Below are 5,354 nucleotides of genomic sequence, written 5' to 3'. Positions count from 1 at the left end.
ATCAATGTCTCACAAACCACCATATTAATTAATTCACACATACACAAATGTATAGCTAGCTATATACAATTTCTCCTACATATGCATGTTGCCTTCGGAGCCAGTGGCAGTAGCCTAATTGGTGCCTTCGGAGCACTATGACAATTGGAAGTGGTTTTCATGGGGGCGGTAGCGGGTAATAGTATTCTCCCATCGGATTTATGACCTGGTCGAGCAAAAATCCCGCTATTTCCTCTTGAAGTGCTTCTACGCGCTCCGTTTCTAGGAGCTTCTCCCGCGCCTCTCTGAACTGTTAAGAAGGAGATCAATATGTATGTGTATTAGTTGTGTGACTAGATATCGATAATGGTGTAAAAATTATGAATAGTGTTCTGACAAGCGTACCCATTCCTGTCTTTGAGATCTGCTCCTTTCGGACGCTGTCATGCGAATGTTCTCGCAAACGCAGAATGCACACAGATCAGTCCCCTGCGCCTGCTTCAGGGCCTTTACGAGAATGGAATTTGATCAGATAATAATTAATCAAGCATGATAATTAAAGAGATGGCAGCTAGCTAGCTAGCTAGTACTACTTAATTACTTACCTTGGGTCTTCCCCATTTAAGTTTTTTTTTCCATTCGCCTTCCGTGACGCTGATAAACCTTGCCCAAGCCCTGCCCGCCGACAAAGAAAATGAATAAATGGGTTATTAAATAGTTCATATCATGAAATGACGAACTAAATAGGCCGAGATATATAGTTAATAATGATTGAAATTACCTGTTGACTATCTCAAACAAGATGTTATAGTCAGTTTTAACTTTGAGTAGTGAGTCCAATATTTCAATTGTTCCGTCGTCAACTTTAATGATACACAAGACCCAGTGAAATCTGCATGCACACACGTTTGCATGTCTTAATTAAGCGGGCATATGTAAGCAAAAACATGTAGCTAGCAAGTAGGCAAAAACAGAGAATTTGTAGTGCAAGACAGTGTGACTCACTGGAAGTTGTAAGGAAGTAGTATATCTTCATTGTATTTGAGGCGCTTCAAGAACTCTAGCATGTTGTCCTCTACGTCCTTTTGATGATGTGGATTTATCCGCCATGTGTATTCATTAACGGTGTTTGGGTCAATGAACTCAATGCCATAGCGTCCAGCTTTTCTCATTTCATACATCTTCATCCTGCATAATACCACAGAAAAGAATATAGTGAGGATAATTACAGGTAATGATTGACGATCAAAAGGATCACTACAGCTAGCTTAAGACTTAAATTACAGAAAGAAATCACTTACAGACAATAGCAACTGACGATAGATTTGTCGAGTGTGTCTTGATTGTATAACTGAAACAGTTCAGAATACTCAACGGACAGAGCTTTCTCATGGAAGTAATGATCCTCCTTGACATTCACCATGAGGGACAATCGATCTGAAATCTTGGTAATGTTCATGTACCATTGATGCAATTCATACATTCTCGTTGGGAGGTTCTTGACCTTGTCTGGCTCGACCAAAGGTTGGCCCCGGACATATTTCCGTTTTATTTCATCCTCTCTAAGCACAGGCATGGGCTCGATCTCGAGGAGTTGTCCAACATTGATTTTGAGAACTTCAGCCTGCATTATATGGTCCTCCGTTATTACCACATTGCCCATCTCAGGAACGTAAACTGTTTGCCCACAATAATATTGGGCGCGCGTACTGTCACGTGTTGTTGGCACAACAAGCGAGGGGATCGATTGCGCCGCCTGTTCTCCCAGCTGGGGAATGGTTTTCCCGCATTTTTTGACAGCTGCTTCTTGTTTGCTCGATCCTGAGCTCGCCTCCTTACGTAGATGTGCTCGATTTAACTTCCTGATGTGGCGCTCATAGTCTGTGTCAACAGGCTTGGGAGCTGGTGGTTGAGCCATACGAATGAAGTGGTCAATCGTTTCCTCAGGCACTTTCTCCCTTGGCGGCGGTGGCGGTTTCGGTGCAAAATGGGCTTCCACCTCGGCCTTCGATATGGCTGCGATTTCCTCCTCGGACCTGTCATAAGCCCTCTGCGGAAGAGGTGTGAGGCTTGGACCATATTTATATCGCTTGCATCCGCCTGTACTTCCTGTACTACCTCGACTCGTACCGCTACGCACCATAGCTGCGGGGTGTCTCTTCTGCGATTGCTGAGGCGGCGAAGACGGCTGACGGGGCTGAGTTGGACGAGGAGGAGTGGCCGCCTGAAGCTGTGCCGGACTTGGAGGAGGAGTGGCCTGAGGTTGTGCCGGACTTGGAGGAGGAGTGGACGTCTGATGCTGTGGCGGACTTGGAGGAGGAGTGGCCTGACACTTTGCCGGACTTGGAGGAGGAGTGGCCTGACACTTTGCCGGACTTGGTGGACTTGCAGGAGCGGGAGACTGCTGACTCGGTGACGGACTTCGACGAGGAGTCGGCTGACGCGGTGTCGGTGGCCTTTGAAAGATGATGCAATCCTTTTTCCATAGGATGATACGATGGTTGGCCTCTCCGAGAAAGCGCTCGTCGTCACCTCCAGGAATGTCAAGCTCTAGCTCCGAATATGGGTCCACCACCTCATCAACCAAGACACGAGTATAGCCCGCTGGAATCGGGTTGCAATGAAAGGTTGCCTCGGGGGGATTTGTAAAAGCAACGGCGTCCGCCACCTTCATGGATATGTTCTTCATTTTGACGTATAGCTCGCAGCTAGTGTTCTCCGTGATGTCATCCACGGGGTATCTACCCAGCATTGCGTCGTCCGGGGCGGAACCCACGCTGCTTCTCGGCATGGATGGGGCGGTGCTATCCGATGCTGGATCATTCGCTAGCTGATGCAGCTGCTGAGACCCCCTTTGTTGGGTAAGTGAGTCGATCTACTCCTGCTGTCGCTGGAATTTGACTACCAATTCCGCTTGACTTGCTTCTAGGCCTTGAAGGCGTTCATAGTCCCGCTTCCTCTGCTCCTCCTCCATCTTCCTCTTCTTCTCCTCCGCAATCTTCTTTCTCGCGCGGGTTCTATAGTCGGTGTTCCAGTCTGAAAATCCCTCATACCACGGAATAGCGCCCTTGCCTCGTGTTCTTCCCGGGTGTTCAGGATTTCCCAGGGCACGCATAAGCTCGTCGTTCTCTCTGTTGGGCTGGAACACCCCCGATCGTGCCTCTTCTATTGCAACAAGTATCGCATCATTGGCTCCCTTCAGACTTGCCCTCGTCGAAACATTGCCTGTCTTCGGGTCCAACTCCCCCACATGCGCATAGAACCAAGTCCTGACCCTGAGGGGCCAGCTCTTAGTAACCAGAGTGGCACCTGCATCCTCCATCTCTTTCTCAGACTTATCCCACTTAGGCATTGCCACCGCATAGCCACCTGGCCCCAGCTTATGGAACTTATCCTTTTTTCGGCATTCTTCTTGTTTATTCTCGACCGTTCCTTAGCTAATTCCGAATCCTTGAATTTCACGAAATCGTCCCAATGAGCACGTTGGTTCTCTAGTGTTCCCTCGAATACTGGAGTCTTCCTTCCTCCCTTGACGTACTTGTCCCATTCACGATTCTTGTGGTTCTTGAATGCAACCGCCATCTTCCTAAGAGCAGCGTCCTTGACTTTCTGCACATCTGCTTCTGTGAAATGATCTGGTAGGGTGAAATGTTCCATGAGAGTATCCCAAAGCAGATCTTTTTGATTCTTGTTGACAAAAGTAACATCTGGACGTGGAGCAGCGTCCTCTTTGCCTTTTTGTCTTTTGTCTTTTGCTGGCTCTCTCCATTCTTGAAGGGAGATCGGGAGTTGGTCCTTCACAAAAACTCCGCACTGACGAACGAACTTGTCCGCAATCTTCTTAGGCGCTAATGGTTCACCATTAGGTCTGACTGCCTCGATATTGTACTTTACGCCCTCCTTCAACTTTTTGTTCGGCCCTCGTTTCGTCCTTTTGCCTGAAGATTTGCTCGATCCGGATGGCTGAAAGAACAAAGATCGATTCGTTAATATATCTTCAAGTCATTTAAAACATGTGATGATCACCAGATACCTGCTTATATAAATATATATACCTCGACGGTCTTTGTTGTTTCAGGATCAACATGTTCTTCCTCATCGTCATAATCGTAGTTCATGACTTCATCAATTCGGTCGTCGCGATCGAATATCATATCACCCTCTCCGGTGTTGTTTAGAAATTCGGAGCCGTCATAATCTTCTTCATTCTGATCATCATCTGGCCCGCGTATCATATCAAACATGGTCTGTTCTCCCTCTCTGTCGGTATTGTCTACCATAGCTTTTATTTAACTAATTCAAAAGAAATATAAAACAATTTAGTATTCAAATTACATCATCTCGAATAATAGATATAATCTCAAATACTTCGTCTAGAATAATAGATATAATCTCGAATACATCGTCTCGAATAATATATAATATTGAATAGTACATCACTGGCTAGCTAATTAAAGATCGAATACTACAGAAGAATCTAGGACACTCGCGGTTCCTGCGGCGCGGGTGGTGGACACCCAAAGAGAAGGAACCCTCACAGGATCATAGCTGAAGTGAGATCCCCGAAGATACTGCCAGGTATTGGAGAACCTGCCGCCCTCTAACGCAACCATGTAGCGATGGACGTGCTCGTCCTCCTCCCTGACACGGCGACGTACCACCTCCGGCGGGGCCGGGTCCCTCCGCACCGAAACTGGCCCACGCGAACGCCACCAAACGTGATCAGGGTCGACGACGGGACCCGGGGCCGGGTTCCTCATCAAGCGGCGCGCCCCTCCAGGCAGCACCTCCCAGTGCCAGCCCGGCGGAGCCCAGTCCCGGACATGGGTCGGCTGGACGTCGTCGCGGACGGGTCGACGGCGAGGATGCGGGCCGGGCATCGTCGAGAACAAATACTAGCTATATGCCCGCAAAAAGTAACATTTTTTTAATGATTGGATTTTGATAACTAAAATTTCTAACATTTCTACTATTTCAAAAATCTATATACTATTTCATACTAATTAAGCATCTAACACTAAAAACAGAAAACACAACTTCTATACATCCATTAAAAAACTGAAAAACAACATTACATAAAAAATTTCCATACTAATTAAACACTAATTATATCCATCTAACATGCATTCATACATATATAATAGTGAAAAAATAATAATCTAAATAATCTAAACTAATTAAACATACAAAATACATATATACTAATATATACATGCATTAATTCATACATATGTGTGTGTGTGTGTTCATCATGCTTGTGTGTGTGTGTGTGTATGGGCTCGGGGAGGGGCGGCGCCCATGGTGGACGCCGGGGGTGAGGGAGAGGGGTTAGAGGGGGAGAGCTCACAGCGGGGCGACGGCGACGGCGAGGCGAC

Source organism: Triticum dicoccoides, chromosome 5B (assembly GCF_002162155.2).
Source record: "Triticum dicoccoides isolate Atlit2015 ecotype Zavitan chromosome 5B, WEW_v2.0, whole genome shotgun sequence".
NCBI lineage: Eukaryota > Viridiplantae > Streptophyta > Magnoliopsida > Poales > Poaceae > Triticum > Triticum dicoccoides.
The sequence above is the reverse complement of the archived record's forward strand: the minus strand, read 5'-3'. Positions refer to the sequence as shown.